The sequence below is a fragment of the Lissotriton vulgaris genome, chromosome 10 (assembly GCF_964263255.1).
Source record: "Lissotriton vulgaris chromosome 10, aLisVul1.2, whole genome shotgun sequence".
NCBI lineage: Eukaryota > Metazoa > Chordata > Amphibia > Caudata > Salamandridae > Lissotriton > Lissotriton vulgaris.
The window spans coordinates 1,157,366,034-1,157,381,703 of NC_141698.1; the positions used below are offsets into that span (position 1 = coordinate 1,157,366,034).

Sequence of the window (15,670 nt, forward strand, 5' to 3'; positions counted from 1 at the left end):
AGGTAAGTGAGGAGGGATAAAGGGCGCAGTGTGCGTGTTGTGTGTCTGTAGGCAAGTGAGTGCGGGGTGAGGGGCGCAGTGTGCGTGTTGTGTGTCTGCAGGTAAGTGAGGAGGGATGAAGGGTGCAGTGTGCGTGTTGTGTGTCTGCAGGTAAGTGAGTGTGGGATGAAGGGTGCAGAGTGCATGTTGTGTGTCTGTAGGTAAGTGAGGAGGGATGAAGGGCGCAGTGTGAGTGTTGTGTGTCTGTAGGTAAGTGACGGCGGGGTGAAGGCTGCAGTGTGCGTGTTGTGTGTCGGTAGGTAAGTGAGGAGGGATGAAGGGCACAGTGTGCGTGTTGTGTGTCTGTAGGTAAGTGAGGAGGGATGAAGGGCGCAGTGTGGGTGTTGTGTGTCTGTAGGTAAGTGAGTGCGGGGTGGGGGGCGCAGGGTGCGTGTTGTGTGTCTGTAGGTAAGTGAGGAGGGATGAAGGGCGCAGTGTGCATTTTGTGTGTCTGCAGGTAAGTGAGGAGGGATGAAGGGCGCAGTGTGCTTGTTGTGTGTCTGTAGGTAAGTGAAGAGGGATGAAGGGCGAAGTGTGCGTGTTGTGTGTCTGTAGGTAAGTGAGGAGGGATGAAGGGCGCAGTGTGCGTGTTGTGTGTCTGCAGGTAAGTGAGGAGGGATGAAGGGCGCTGTGTGCGTGTTGTGTGTCTGTAGGTAAGTGAGGAGGGGATGAAGGGAGCAGTGTGCATGTTTTGTGTCTGCAGGTAAGTGAGGAGGGATGAAGGGCGCAGTGTGCGTGTTGTGTGTCCGTTGATAAGGGAGTGCGGGATGAAGGGCGCAGTGTGCGTGTTGTGTGTCTGTAGGTAAGTGAGTGCGAGATGAAGGGCGCAGTGTGCGTGTTGTTTGTCTGTAGGTAAGTGAGGAGGGATAAAGGGTGCAGTGTGCGTGTTGTGTGTCTGTAGGTAAGTGAGGAGGGATGAAGGGCACAGTGTGTGTGTTGTGTGTCTGTAGGTAAGTGAGGAGGGATGAAGGGCGCAGTGTGCGTGTTGTGTGTCTGTAGGTAAGTGAGGGCAGGATGAAGGGCGCAGTGTGCGTGTTGTGTGTCTGTAAGTAAGTGAGGGAGGATGAAGGGTGCAGTGTGCGTGTTGTGTGTCTGTAGGTAAGTGAGGAGGGATGAAGGGCGCAGCGTGCGTGTTGTGTGTCTGTAGGTAAGTGAGGAGGGATGAAGGGCGCAGTGTGCGTGTTGTGTGTCTGTAGGCAAGTGAGTGCGGAGTGAGGGGCGCAGTGTGCGTGTTGTGTGTCTGCAGGTAAGTGAGGAGGGATGAAGGGTGCAGTGTGTGTGTTGTGTGTCTGTAGGTAAGTGAGGAGGGGATGAAGGGTGCAGTGAGCGTGTTGTGTGTCTGTAGGTAAGTGAGTGTGGGATGAAGGTTGCAGAGTGCATGTTGTGTGTCTGCAGGTGAGGAGGAATGAAGGGCGCAGTGTGCGTGTTGTGTTTATAGGTAAGTGAGGAGGGATGAAGGGCACAATGTGCGTGTTGTGTGTCTGTAAGCAAGTGAGGAGGGATTAAGGGCGCAGTGTGCGTGTTGTGTGTCTGCAGGTAAGTGAGGAGGGATGAAGTCAAGTCAAGTCATAAAATTTGTATAGCGCACTACATACCCAGAGGGTTTCAAGGCGCTTAGGAAGGGGAGGAGGATTATTTGTCAAATATCCACGTTTTAAGCTGCTTTCTGAACGCTAGGTGATTCTGGGTGAGGCGAAGGTAAGCGGGGAGTGAGTTCCATGTTTTGGCAGCCAGGTATGAAAAGGATCTGCCTCCCATGGTGGTCTTGTTGATGCGAGGTACAGTGGCGAAGGCTTGGCTGGAAGAGCGAAGTTGGCGGGAGGGGGTGTAGAAGGACAGTCGAGAGTTGAGGCAATCTGGTCCGATGTCGTAGAGTGATTTGTGTGCGTGGGTAAGCAGTCGGAAAGTGATCCTCTTATTGACGGGTAGCCAGTGGAGGTCTTTAATGTGACCAGAGATGTGTTCGTTGCGTGGGATGTCTAATATGAGCCTGGCTGAGGTGTTTTGGATTCGTTGTAGTTTCTTCTGGAGTTTAGCGGTGGTACCTGCGTAGAGGGTGTTTCCGTAGTCCAGTCGGCTCGTGACTAGAGCGTGGGTGACTGTTTTCCTTGTTTCGGAGGGGATCCAGCGAAATGTTTTTCTGAGCATGCGAAGAATGTTAAAGAAGGAAGAGGATACGGCGCTGACTTGTCTGTTCATTGAGAGTGAAGAATCCAGGATGACGCCAAGGTTCCGTGCGTGGTCTGTCGGGGTGGGTGCTTTTCCGAGGGCTTCCGGCCACCAGGAGTCGTCCCATGCAGATGTGGATGTACCTAAGATGAGGACTTCTGTTTTGTCTGAGTTCAGTTTCAGACGGCTTTGTTTCATCCATTCGGCGACTTCTTTCATTCCTTCGTGTAGGTTAGTTTTGGCGGTGCTGGGGTCCTTGGTGAGAGAAAGGATCAGTTGAGTGTCATCCGCGTAAGAGATGATGTTGAGGTTGTGATGGCGTGCGATGGCCGCGAGGGGGCTCATATATACGTTGAAGAGGGTGGGACTGAGTGAGGATCCTTGAGGTACGCCGCAGATGATTTCAGAGGCCTCGGACTTGAATGGTGGGAGGCGGACCCTCTGGGTTCTTCCGGTGAGGAACGAGGTGATCCATTCCAGTGCTTTTCCTTGGATTCCGATGTTTCTGAGGCGTTGTAAAAGGGTGCTGTGGCAGACTGTGTCGAAGGCTGCAGAGAGGTCGAGGAGGATGAGGGCGACTGTGTCTCCATTGTCCAGTAGAGTTCGAATGTCGTCTGTTGCTGCGATGAGGGCGGTCTCAGTGCTGTGTTTTGCTCGGAAGCCAGATTGTGAGGGGTCGAGTGATTTGTTGGCTTCGAGGAAGGCGGCGAGCTGGTTGTTGACAGCTTTCTCGATGACTTTGGCCGGGAATGGAAGAAGCGAGATGGGGCGGTAGTTTTTGAGTTCGGTGGGGTCTGCTGTTGGTTTTTTCTGAAGGGCGGTGAGTTCAGCGTGTTTCCAGTCTTCTGGGAAGGTAGCGGAGTTGAAGGAGCAGTTGATGACGTCTCGGAGGTGCGGAGCTATGACGGAGTCTGCTTTGTTGAAGATGTGGTGAGGGCATGGGTCTGTGGGGGATCCAGAGTGGATGGAATTCATCAGGCGGATGGTGTCCTCAGTAGAGATTGGGTTCCAGGCGTTACGGGTGTTTACGGGGGGAAGATGGTCAGCAGATGGTAGGGTGGGTTGGCTTCCGGGTTGGTTGTCAAAGCTGTTGTGGATGTCAGCAATCTTGTTGTGGAAAAAAGAGGCTAGGGAGTCGCAGAGGGTTTGAGAGGGGGTGATGTCGTTGGAGTTGGCCGAGGGGTTGGAAAATTCCTTGACGATGTTGAAAAGTTCCTTGCTGTTGTGGGCGTTGTTGTCAAGTCGATCCTTGAATGCTGTTTTCTTGGCTTTTCTGATCAGTTGGTGGTGAGTACGGGTGGCGCTTTTGAAGGCGTCCTTGTTGCTGGTGGATGGGTCTTTTTTCCAGGCCTTTTCAAGGGAGCGGCATAGTTTCTTGGACTTCTTGAGATCATCGTTGAACCATGAGGCCTTCTTGTTGCCAAGTTTGTGTTGAAGTTTTTTCAGTGGTGCTAGGGTGTCGGCGGTGTTGGATGAGGCGGCTTCGTTGGCGTTAGAAGAGAGGAGGTTCGAAGGAGCGATGTGGAGATCTGATCCGTGGTGATTTTGTTCCAGTTTCTTTGTAGAGTTGGTTGGAGGTGGATGATGGGTTTCGGCTTGTTGTAGGTGAAGTGAACGCAGCTGTGGTCAGTCCAGAGGAGATCCGTAGTGTGGCTGAAGGAGACATGGTTGCTGGAGGTGAAGATGGGGTCGAGAGTGTGACCTGCGATGTGGGTGGGGGAAGTGACCAGTTGTTTAAGTCCGAGGTTGGCGAGGTTGTCTAAGAGGGTGGCGGTGTTGCGGTCGTTGATCTTTTCAAGGTGGAAGTTGAGGTCTCCCAGAAGGATGTAGTCTTTGGAGGGGAGCGCGTGTGGGGTGATGAAGTCTGTGATGTCTTCACTGAATTTTGCGCGGGGTCCTGGTGGCCTGTAGAGGAGGGTGCCTCTAAGAGTTGTCTTGGGGTCGGTGTGGATCTGGAAGTGAAGGTGTTCGGAGTTAGCGAGGTTGGCGTCGGAGCTGGTTGAGATGCGGATGGATTTCTTATGGACGATAGCGATTCCTCCTCCTGTATGGTCGGTGCGGTCCTTGCGTGTGATCTTATAGTCATCAGGGATAGCGATGGCGATGTCAGGGGCGGAGGAAGCGTTCATCCATGTTTCCGTTAGGAAGGCGACGTCAGGAGAGATGGCGTCTAGTAGGTTCCAAAGGTCAATGGCGTGCCTGTGGACCGAGCGGGTGTTGAGAAGGATGCATTGTAGGTGGTTGGGGTCGGGAATCTGTGGTGTGATCGTAGCGGAGATGTTGTCGGTGCCGCTAAATTTGCAGGAGTAGCAGGAGAACGGTCCATGGGTGCGTCCAGGAGCGGCTTGGACGCAGTTGGGGGCGCGACCGGGGTTAAGGGCTAGGAGGGTGGCGGCATCGTAGGTAGTGCGGGGGGGGCTGGGCAGCGCGAGGGGCAGGGGGACTGGCGCTGGGCGCGGTCCAGGCGCGGACGGGCGTAGACGGGCTTACCTTTGGCGCACCTTTGGCGCGGATTGGGCGCGGTCGCTGCGCGTGAACGCTGCGCGCGGGAACTCCTGTCATATATGGATGGTGGAGGGGGAGGGGCGAGGGCGTCTCAGCTGGGAGGCGGGGCGGGTCACGAAGGAGGACAACAACAGCTAAAATGGCTGCGGAGGGGACAGCGGAGCAGAGCGCTTGGGGCGAAATGCGCTGGTGCAATGGAAATGCTTCCAAACAGTGACAAATGCGCGCTACAAGAGAAACGTTACAAAGCGGCAATCAGGCGCCTCACAAATGAAGTTTCTACAAAGCGGAAGCGGGCGCCCTACAAGTAAAATGTTCACAAAGCGGCAAGCAGGCGCGTTACCAATTAAATTCTAACAAAGCGGCAAGCAGGCGCGATATCAGTGAAATCTTAGCAAAAGCGGCAGGCAGGGCACGCTGCAGGTCTTCAATTAGGCTAAGAGCACACAACGATACCGCAGTTCGCCAGGGAGGCAAGGGAGCGACCACTCTGCTGGGGAGCGAAGCGAGTCACAGCGCGTTGAGGACACGGAGCGCTGTATTAAGGTAGTGGGGGGGCGTCTCAGCTGGGAGGCGGGGCGGGATGAAGGGTGCAGTGTGCGTGTTGTGTGTCTGTAGGTAAGCAAGGGCGGGATGAAGGGCACAGTGTGCGTGTTGTGTGTCTGTAGGTAAGTGAGTGCAGGATGAAGGGTGCAGTGTGCATTTTGTGTGTCTGTAGGTGAGGAGGAATGAAGGGCGCAGTGTGCGTGTTGTGTGTCTGTAGGTAAGCCAGGGTGGGATGAAGGGCGCAGTGTGCATGTTATGTGTCTGTAGGTAAGTAAGGAGGGATGAAGGGCACAGTGTGCGTGTTGTGTGTCTGAGGGTGAGGAGGAATGAAGGGTGCAGTGTGCGTGTTGTGTGTCTGTTGGTAAGTAAGTGCGGGATGAAGGGCAAAGTGTGCATGTTGTGTGTCTGTAGGTAAGTGAGTGCAGGTTTAAGGGCGCAGTGTGCGTGGTGTGTGTCTGTAGGTAAGTGAGGAGGGATGAAGGGCGCAGTGTGCGTGTTGTGTGTCTGTAGGTAAGTGAGGAGGGATGAAGGGCGCAGTGTGTGTGTTGTGTGTCTGTAGGTAAGTAAGGAGGGATGAAGGGCGCAGTGTGCGTGTTGTGTGTCTGTAGGTAAGTGAAGAGGGATGAAGGGCGCAGTGTGTGTGTTGTGTGTCTGTAGGTAAGTGAGGAGGGATGAAGGGCGCAGTGTGCGTGTTGTGTGTCTGTAGGCAAGTGAGTGCGGGGTGAGGGGCGCAGTGTGCGTGTTGTGTGTCTGTAGGTAAGTGAGGAGGGATGAAGGGTGCAGAGTGCATGTTGTGTGTCTATAGGTAAGTGAGGAGGGATGAAGGGCGCAGTGTGCGTGTTGTGTGTCTGTAGGTAAGTGAGTGCGGGGTGAAGGGTGCAGTGTGCGTGTTGTGTGTCTGTAGGTAAGTGAGGAGGGATGAAGGGCGCAGTGCGCGTGTTGTGTGTCTGTAGGTAAGTGAGGAGGGATGAAGGGCGCAGTGTGGGTGTTGTGTGTCTGTAGGTAAGTGAGTGCGGGTTGCGGGGTGCAGGGTGCGTGTTGTGTGTCTGTAGGTAAGTGAGGAGGGATGAAGGGCGCAGTGTGCATTTTGTGTGTTTGCAGGTAAGTGAGGAGGGATGAAGGGCGCAGTGTGCTTGTTGTGTGTCTGTAGGTAAGTGAGGAGGGATGAAGGGCGAAGTGCGCATGTTGTGTGTCTGTAGGTAAGTGAGGAGGGATGAAGGGCGCAGTGTGCGTGTTGTGTGTCTGCAGGTAAGTGAGGAGGGATGAAGGGCGCAGTGTGCGTGTTGTGTGTCTGTAGGTAAGTGAGGAGGGGATGGAGGGAGCAGTGTGCATGTTTTGTGTCTGCAGGTAAGTGAGGAGGGATGAAGGGCGCAGGTGCGTGTTTTGTGTCCGTTGGTAAGTGAGTGCGGGATGAAGGGCGCAGTGTGCGTGTTGTGTGTCTGTAGGTAAGTGAGTGCGAGATGAAGGGCGCAGTGTGCGTGTTGTTTGTCTGTAGGTAAGTGAGGAGGGATAAAGGGTGCAGTGTGCGTATTGTGTGTCTGTAGGTAAGTGAGGAGGGATGAAGGGCACAGTGTGCGTGTTGTGTGTCTGTAGGTAAGTGAGGAGGGATGAAGGGCGCAGTGTGCATGTTGTGTGTCTGCAGGTAAGTGAGGAGGGTTGAAGGGCGCAGTGTGCGTTTTGTGTGTCTGTAGGTAAGTGAGGAGGGATGAAGGGTGCAGTGTGCGTGTTGTGTGTCTGCAGGTAAGTGAGGAGGGATGAAGGGCGCAGTGTGCGTGTTGTGTGTCTGCAGGTAAGTGAGGGCGGGGATAGCATAAGGGCGCAGTGTGCGTGTTTTGTGTCTGCAGGTAAGTGAGGAGCGGATGAAGGGCGCAGTGTGCATGTTGCGTGTCTGCAGAGGGTGAAGCGCCTGATCTAGGGTGAACAGGTGTCCCGGATGTGCCTGGACAGTCCTGGTTTTTCGCGAGCTGCCCGGCAAATTTCAAGAAATGAAGCCCATGTCCCGGTTTTCAGAGAGGGTCAGCTGAAAACGCTGGGAGGTATCTTTTTAAGTTTTGCTGTTATAAGAAGTCAATTGAATTACCAGGCATGCTAGTGGGTTTAAACAGTGCTTTAAATGGGCCGGTACTCGCCGGTACTGAGTACCGGCACTTTTTATTTTTACCAAGCAGAGTACCGGCACTTCTCCACTGTCAAGGAGAGTACCGGTACTCCGGTTCTGACTGATAACGTGGGCACTGTACTGAGCTAAGTGAGGTTTTTTTTAGCAGCATGTTGCTGTTGCCGTCTGTCTGTGTTATTCAGTTTTGGCAACTGGCACGCTGCCTGATGGGGTCTGTACGGCGAATTGGAGGCCTAACGCTGGGTTGTCTGGTTAGTGTTTTTCTCCCAGTGGGGTGTGATTGTCTTTCTCCTCTCTCACTTGGCCTGCAAATCTCCCCCTTCCCGCCCGCCTGCTGGGACATTGAGTCCATGATGGGCGGGCATGAGGTGGTAGACTCCCCGGCGCCCAGGTGAAGGGGAGGAGGTCAACTGACCTTTCCTTTGGAGGACAGTATTTTATTTCCCCGACCTCGACCCTGCTGGGCTCTGGACGTACTCGGGACCCTGCAGTGAACACTGCAAGCTCTCCTGCCACGGGGCCTTTTGTCGAGAGAAAAGGAGGGAGAAGGGGGGTGAAGGAAGGTGAAGGGGAAGGAGCAGAGAGTACGGAAACATAGGCTGAAGGGGTAAGCGCCGATAGAGATATGTAAGAGATCCAGACAGGTGATAGAAAGAGGCGGAAAGACGCTGAGACGGCAGTTAGAAATAGAACGAGTGATGGCAGAGAGACTGATAGGATACAATAGGGGACAGAATTAGCCTCAAACGGGAGAGAGGTGGGTGTGGGAGGGATCGTGAGGTTTGAGATATGAAGACAGTATATATTTGAGAGGAACAGATTTGGGACGTATCTTAAAGAAAAGCGAGGATGCTTGTTTGTGTGCATGCCCTCTGGAATATAAGGATTGCGCCAGATGCAAGCAAGTAGGAACATTAGAATTATTATATTAAGGAGCTGTAAATATTCCAAACAAGGAAACATGAACATGTGGCGTTTGGACATTTTTTTTTGGATTGATACATTTCTCACATGTTTTATTCTGTCCCGTAAGCGATGTAAGTGGCAGAGTCTCTCTCGCCCTAGAGCGCATTAATTATTAGCCTGAAAGTGCTAAACGTACTGTTGATGGGTTGGCACAATCAGGCTTTTAGCTATTAATCTGCACATATGTAAAGTTTGAGACCACTCTCCAGGAAATGCAAGGGCAAAGTGAATACTCAATGGAAGTGTTTTTGTATCATGCCCCGCCTCTAACCCCGCCCACTAGTGCACTTATTTTTTCCCATTTAAACCACTGGGTTTAAAAATAGCACGTGATGTCCCTTCTTGCTGCCTCGTCTGTAATTCTCTGCTGAGGAGCGCTGTCATTCTGTGCGGGAGTAACATTGAATCCCTCTTCTATTTGTTGGAAATGTCCCGGTTTTTGGCTTTAAAGTCCTGCTCCCCCTGGGCCTCGCCTGGTCAGACTGTGGCACGCTTGAAGCGGCGGCGGTGCCAGGCCGGAGAGGGTGGCAGGGGCTCAGCTCGCTGCAGACCCGGGCATTAACCGTGCACAGCGCCCTGAGGCCATAACCGCCCCCGGCCGACCTGTCAGACCAGTCCCAGGCCCTGCCCTGGTTATGCCTCATTCCAGCCACCGAACCCTCGTGTGGGAGGGGTGATTGTCAGCCTCGCGGAAAGCGCAAGGGGGGGGGGGGGGGGGGTGACAGCGGCTGAGGATGGCACGGGCGTGGGTGTGGGTGCGCAGGATCACACCGCACCTTCACTTCAGCACCGGTGAAAAGCAGCGCAGCCCTCGGTGCAAACCCACTGTGCACCCTTCAACCCTCACCGGGTAAAGAGCGGAGACACCTTCACGGCTGAGTCGCGAAGGTACGTGTGTGTGTATGTGCGTGTGTCTGTGCGTGCGTGTGTGTGCGGTACTTTAATGTGGGGTCATATTCCTGTCGTGCAGACTGCAGCTGGGGCAAAACAGCAACACCACGCCGCATACTCCTAACACACAAGGAAACTAACACAACAGGAGTACAGCACAACACAGCACAACAAGTCAGCAGCAATACAGCAGGACGACAAATGCACCGCACAAGCTGACAACAAACCGGCACAATGCACCAGCACACCAGTCCGAGGCCCTGGGACAATCAGGGCTTTAAATGGGAACCCAACAGGTGGATGTGAACAGGGCCTTGTTTTATAACATTTGCTGCTTCTTAATGCCATACGGGTATTTGCTGTTGTTTGGCACAATACTATACACTCTCAAGCACACACACACACACACACACACACGCATACACACACACACACACACACACACACACACATACACACACACACACACACACACACACACACACACACAAACACACACATACACAGCCTCCCCAACCCCCCCCCACACACACACAAACACACACCCATACACACACACACACGCCCACACACACACACAGCCCCCCCGCCCTCCCTACACACACACCAACGCCCACACACACATACACGTGTTACCATCCTTGTGGGGACTATGTGTGAATACCTGCCTTGTGGGGACTTACCTTTCCCAATGTTTTTAAAACACACAACTAACAGAAAAATGTTAAGAAAAAATTCATGATACAGGATCCTGCTTCAAATGTGCAAATATATTGTTATTTAATCGCGCGCACAGCACCATCCTTGTGGGGACTTGAACACGTGCTACCATCCTTGTGGGGATTTGAACACGCGCTACCATCCTTGTGGGGACTTGAACACGCGCTACCATCCTTGTGGGGACTTAAACACGCGCTACCATCCTTGTGGGGACTTGAACACGCGCTACCATCCTTGTGGGGACTTGAACACGCGCTACCATCCTTGTGGGGACTTGAACACGTGCTACCATCCTTGTGGGGACTTGAACACGTGCTACCATCCTCGTGGGGACTTGAACACGCGCTACCATCCTTGTGGGGACTTGAACACGCGCTACCATCCTCGTGGGGACTTGAACACGCGCTACCATCCTCGTGGGGACTTGAACACGCGCTACCATCCTTGTGGGGACTTGAACACGCGCTACCATCCTCGTGGGGACTTGAACACGCGCTACCATCCTCGTGGGGATTTGAACACGCGCTACCATCCTTGTGGGGACTTGAACACGCGCTACCATCCTTGTGGGGACTTGAACACGCGCTACCATCCTCGTGGGGACTTGAACACGCGCTACCATCCTTGTGGGGACTTGAACACGCGCTACCATCCTCGTGGGGACTTGAACACGCGCTACCATCCTCGTGGGGACTTGAACACGCGCTACCATCCTTGTGGGGACTTGAACACGCGCTACCATCCTCGTGGGGACTTGAACACGCGCTACCATCCTCGTGGGGACTTGAACACGCGCTACCATCCTCGTGGGGACTTGAACACGCGCTACCATCCTTGTGGGGACTTGAACACGCGCGGGGACTTGAACACGCGCTACCATCCTCGTGGGGACTTGAACACGCGCTACCATCCTTGTGGGGACTTGAACACGCGCTACCATCCTCGTGGGGACTTGAACACGCGCTACCATCCTTGTGGGGACTTGAACACGCGCTACCATCCTTGTGGGGACTTGAACACGCGCTACCATCCTCATGGGGACTTGAACACGCGCTACCATCCTCGTGGGGACTTGAACACGCGCTACCATCCTTGTGGGGACTTGAACACGCGCTACCATCCTCGTGGGGACTTGAACACGCGCTACCATCCTCGTGGGGACTTGAACACGCGCTACCATCCTCGTGGGGACTTGAACACGCGCTACCATCCTCGTGGGGACTTGAACACGTGCTACCATCCTTGTGGGGACTTGAACACGTGCTACCATCCTTGTGGGGACTTGAACACGTGCTACCATCCTCGTGGGGACTTGAACACGCGCTACCATCCTTGTGGGGACTTGAACACGCGCTACCATCCTTGTGGGGACTTGAACACGCGCTACCATCCTTGTGGGGACTTGAACACGCGCTACCATCCTTGTGGGGACTTGAACACGCGCTACCATCCTCGTGGGGACTTGAACACGCGCTACCATCCTCGTGGGGACTTGAACACGTGCTACCATCCTTGTGGGGACTTGAACACGCGCTACCATCCTTGTGGGGACTTGAACACACGCTACCATCCTTGTGGGGACTTGAACACGCGCTACCATCCTCGTGGGGACTTGAACACGCGCTACCATCCTTGTGGGGACTTGAACACGCGCTACCATCCTTGTGGGGACTTGAACACGCGCTACCATCCTTGTGGGGACTTGAACACGTGCTACCATCCTTGTGGGGACTTGAACACGCGCTACCATCCTTGTGGGGACTTGAACACGTGCTACCATCCTTGTGGGGACTTGAACACGTGCTACCATCCTCGTGGGGACTTGAACACGTGCTACCATCCTTGTGGGGACTTGAACACGTGCTACCATCCTTGTGGGGACCTAGTCCGTAACACTAGTTGTGATTGAATACAGTCGAAGGCACACAGCTAAATGTTTATTTTAGCAACAATATACACAAACAACATTGTAATATATTCATATATGAATTGCTGCATATATAACAGGGGCATACATTAAATGCAGATTATCTTAATGTGCCCGAAAATATCATATCATGCTTAACGAAAGACACTTAAAGCTGCATTTAACCTATTTATTAGTGCTTAAAATCTTAGAAGATAAGGGAACTAACACCAAGAAATTAACATATGGAACAAAGGAATATGGTCAAGAGGAATCCAGAGCTTGAGTAGCTGCTCACATGTTTACCAAATAGATGTTTAAGTCCCCACAGAGATACTGAAATAGTGAAGTAGTGTGTACATTCAAGGCTTGAATCCCATTATAAAGGGTGTGAAGCTAATGATGTTCAAGTCCACACAGAGGTTGTGTGTTATTATAGAAATGCTCAAGTCCCCACAGAGATGGTGCGTTATTATAGCAATGTTCAAGTCCCCACAGAGATAGTGCATGAAGGGGATTGTGTTTAAGTCCTCATTGAAATAGGGCCCGATTCACAAAGGTACACTTGGACAAAAAGTCTAACTTTACTACTTTTCAGTATTCACAAAGCCCCAAACAGAGAATGCAAAGCTGGTGATGCTCATGTCAAAACAGAGCTTGCGTGTAAATAAATGAATGTTCAAGTCCCCACAGAGATGGTGTGTGATTATAGACATGCCCAGGTCTCCACAGTGATAGTGTGTGATTATAGACATGCCCAGGTCCCCACAGAGATAGTGTGTGATTATAGACATGCCCAGTTCCCCACGGAGATAGTGTGTGATTATAGACATGCCCAGGTCCCCCCAGAGATAGTGTGTGTTTATAGGCATGCCCAGGTCCCCACAGTGATAGTGTGTGAATTTAGAGATGTCGAGGTCCCCACAGAGATAGTGTGTGATTATAGACATGCCCAGGTCCCCACAGAGATAGTTTGTGAATATAGACATGCCCAGGTCCCCACAGTGATAGTGTGTGAATTTAGAGATGTCGAGGTCCCCACAGAGATGTTGTGTGACTATAGTATTACCACGGTTGACAAAGAGAATGTGTGTGATTACAGACATGCCCAGGTCCCCACAGAAATAGAGTATGATTAAAGACATGCCCAGTTCCTCGCAGAGATAGTGTGTGTTTATAGACATGCCCAGGTCCCCACAGTGATAGTGTGTGAATTTAGAGATGTCGAGGTCCCCACAGAGATAGTGTGTGATTATAGACATGCCCAGGTCCCCACAGAGATAGTGTGTGAATATAGACATGCCCAGGTCCCCACAGTGATAGTGTGTGAATTTAGAGATGTCGAGGTCCCCTCAGAGATGTTGTGTGACTATAGTATTACCACGGTTGACAAAGAGAATGTGTATGATTACAGACATGCCCAGGTCCCCACAGAAATAGAGTATGATTAAAGACATGCCCAGTTCCTCGCAGAGATAGTGTGTGTTTATAGACATGCACAGGTCCCCACAGTGATAGTGTGTGAATTTAGAGATGTCGAGGTCCCCACAGAGATAGTGTGTGATTATAGACATGCCCAGGTCCCCACAGAGATAGTGTGTGATTATAGACATGCCCAGGTCCCCACAGAGATAGTGTGTGATTATAGACATGCCCAGGTCCCCACAGTGATAGTGTGTGAATTTAGAGATGTCGAGGTCCCCACAGAGATAGTGTGTGATTATAGACATGCCCAGGTCCCCACAGAGATAGTGTGTGATTATAGACATGCCCAGGTCCCCACAGATATAGTGTATGATTATAGACATGCCCAGGTCCCCACAGAGATAGTGTGTGTTTATAGGCATGCCCAGGTCCCCACAGTGATAGTTTGTGAATTTAGAGATGTCGAGGTCCCCACAGAGATAGTGTGTGATTATAGACATGCCCAGGTCCCCACAGAGATAGTGTGTGATTATAGACATGCCCAGGTTCCCACAGATATAGTGTATGATTATAGACATGCCCAGGTCCCCACAGAGATAGTGTGTGTTTATAGACATGCCCAGGTCCCCACAGTGATAGTTTGTGAATTTAGAGATGTCGAGGTCCCCACAGAGATAGTGTGTGATTATAGACATGCCCAGGTCCCCACAGAGATAGTGTGTGATTATAGACATGCCCAGGTCCCCACGGAGATAGTGTGTGATTATAGACATGCCCAGGTCCCCACGGAGATAGTGTGTGATTATAGACATGCCCAGGTCCCCACAGAGATAGCGTGTGATTAAAGGGATGCACAGGAATAGCACACAGAGATAGTGCATGATTGTACTCATGAACAAGTCCTCCCAAACATATTTTGTGATTACAGTGACATTTCAGTCCCCATAGTGATAATGTGCGATTACTGTCATATTCAAGTCTCCACAGTGATGTGTGTAATGATAGGTATTTTGAAAAACCCACACCGATCGTATTAATACAGATCGCATTAGTCAGTGCCAGAAAGCTGTTTCATGGGTGGAGTTTGGGTGTTTCCATGCATCCACCCATATATTCTGGCACACTCCCAGATTTACAACGACAAGTAAACCTGGGGATGCATTAACAGTGGATGCCTTCCTGATAGAGGCGTAACAAGGAAAAATATCTTTATATCTTGTTTGTTCAGAATACAGCACACTTAGAAAGAGGAAAATGCATCTAAGGAATGCCTCTTTGCAGGAAGGTGTCCCTTCCTCAATACAAAGAATCTTTCCTGCAACACAGGCACCCTTTCACTACGGCACAAAAGGTGCCTGCGTTGGCGCTATGTAGCATATAAAATAATCCCGGTTTCATGGTATTTATTTTTTGACATTTCCGTCTGTATTTATCCATATTTATAAATATGCACTCATGCTTGAATGTCTACTAGGTTTCAGTGCTGTAAACACCTGTAGAAGAGAAATTAATGCACTTTCAAGAAAATAAGCACTTCTTAGTATCAACCTTGTGCATATCTACTGCTGTTAGAGCCTCTTTACTAAAATTCCTTTCTTTTTTTGCTCCCTTACCTATCAATTTACACAGATATGCGCCTGGCAGTCATGGCAGACAGTATTTAGAATTACTCAAAAAGTAACACAATGTCTGTTTTTTTCCACATTTAAAAATAAACAGACAAGAAAATAAATGTTTTCAGTCTGTATTTATCTGTTAAAATCAGTAAAAACTGTAAACCGGCAGCCTTACACATAATGCACCAGCACGGTGAGAAAGCAGCAATGCGCAAAGTATTTATAAATATGGCCCATTCCTGACCTCTCCATTTGATGCAGTGCAGCGTGTGGTCTTGCTGCTTTGCGCTACGTCAAATCTTGGTAAATTTGACCCTAAGTCTGAAAGTTGGAATCTTCACCGTGACTTCATCCAACAGCTCAACGAAAACGACGCCTCCTCTTTGGACACCATTGGCTGCCTTGCCCAGCTGAGCTTTAACTTCAAAAATTCTTCTAAATTCGAAGGTAAATGGAGACGCAGCCCACTCAACTTCTTGTATCCAAAGTGTGGTCCACAATGAGATGCCCACTGTTGGTGTTTTGAACATTAAGACATTCTTTTTCACTTAAAATTTAAAATTTACAAATTCTTAACTCTCATTCTACTGCTAAAACAGAAATATAAATGTAAGATAATATTCGTCCCATTTCAGAAATTTCTCCATTACCATTACCTGGTGGACCATTTTTAATGTGTTTTTAACATGATTCTTGAACAGCCAACCTGTCAATGATCTTTCTCCTCATGCATCAACCAATTTGGAGATACTTTGAAAGACTGCATAC

General features: G+C 51.0%; 1 protein-coding gene across 2 annotated transcripts in view; it reads left to right on the top strand.

The window, feature by feature from the left end:
* The first annotated feature begins 9,087 nt into the window (after positions 1-9,087).
* LOC147689507 (NXPE family member 4-like) overlaps positions 9,088-15,670 on the top strand; it is a 361,120-nt gene continuing 354,537 nt past the window's right edge. For both annotated transcript variants that reach the window (XM_086942264.1, XM_086942265.1), the window contains exon 1: positions 9,088-9,232. The gene's annotated coding sequence lies outside the window, so the exon portion shown is untranslated. The remainder of the gene's footprint in view (positions 9,233-15,670) is intronic.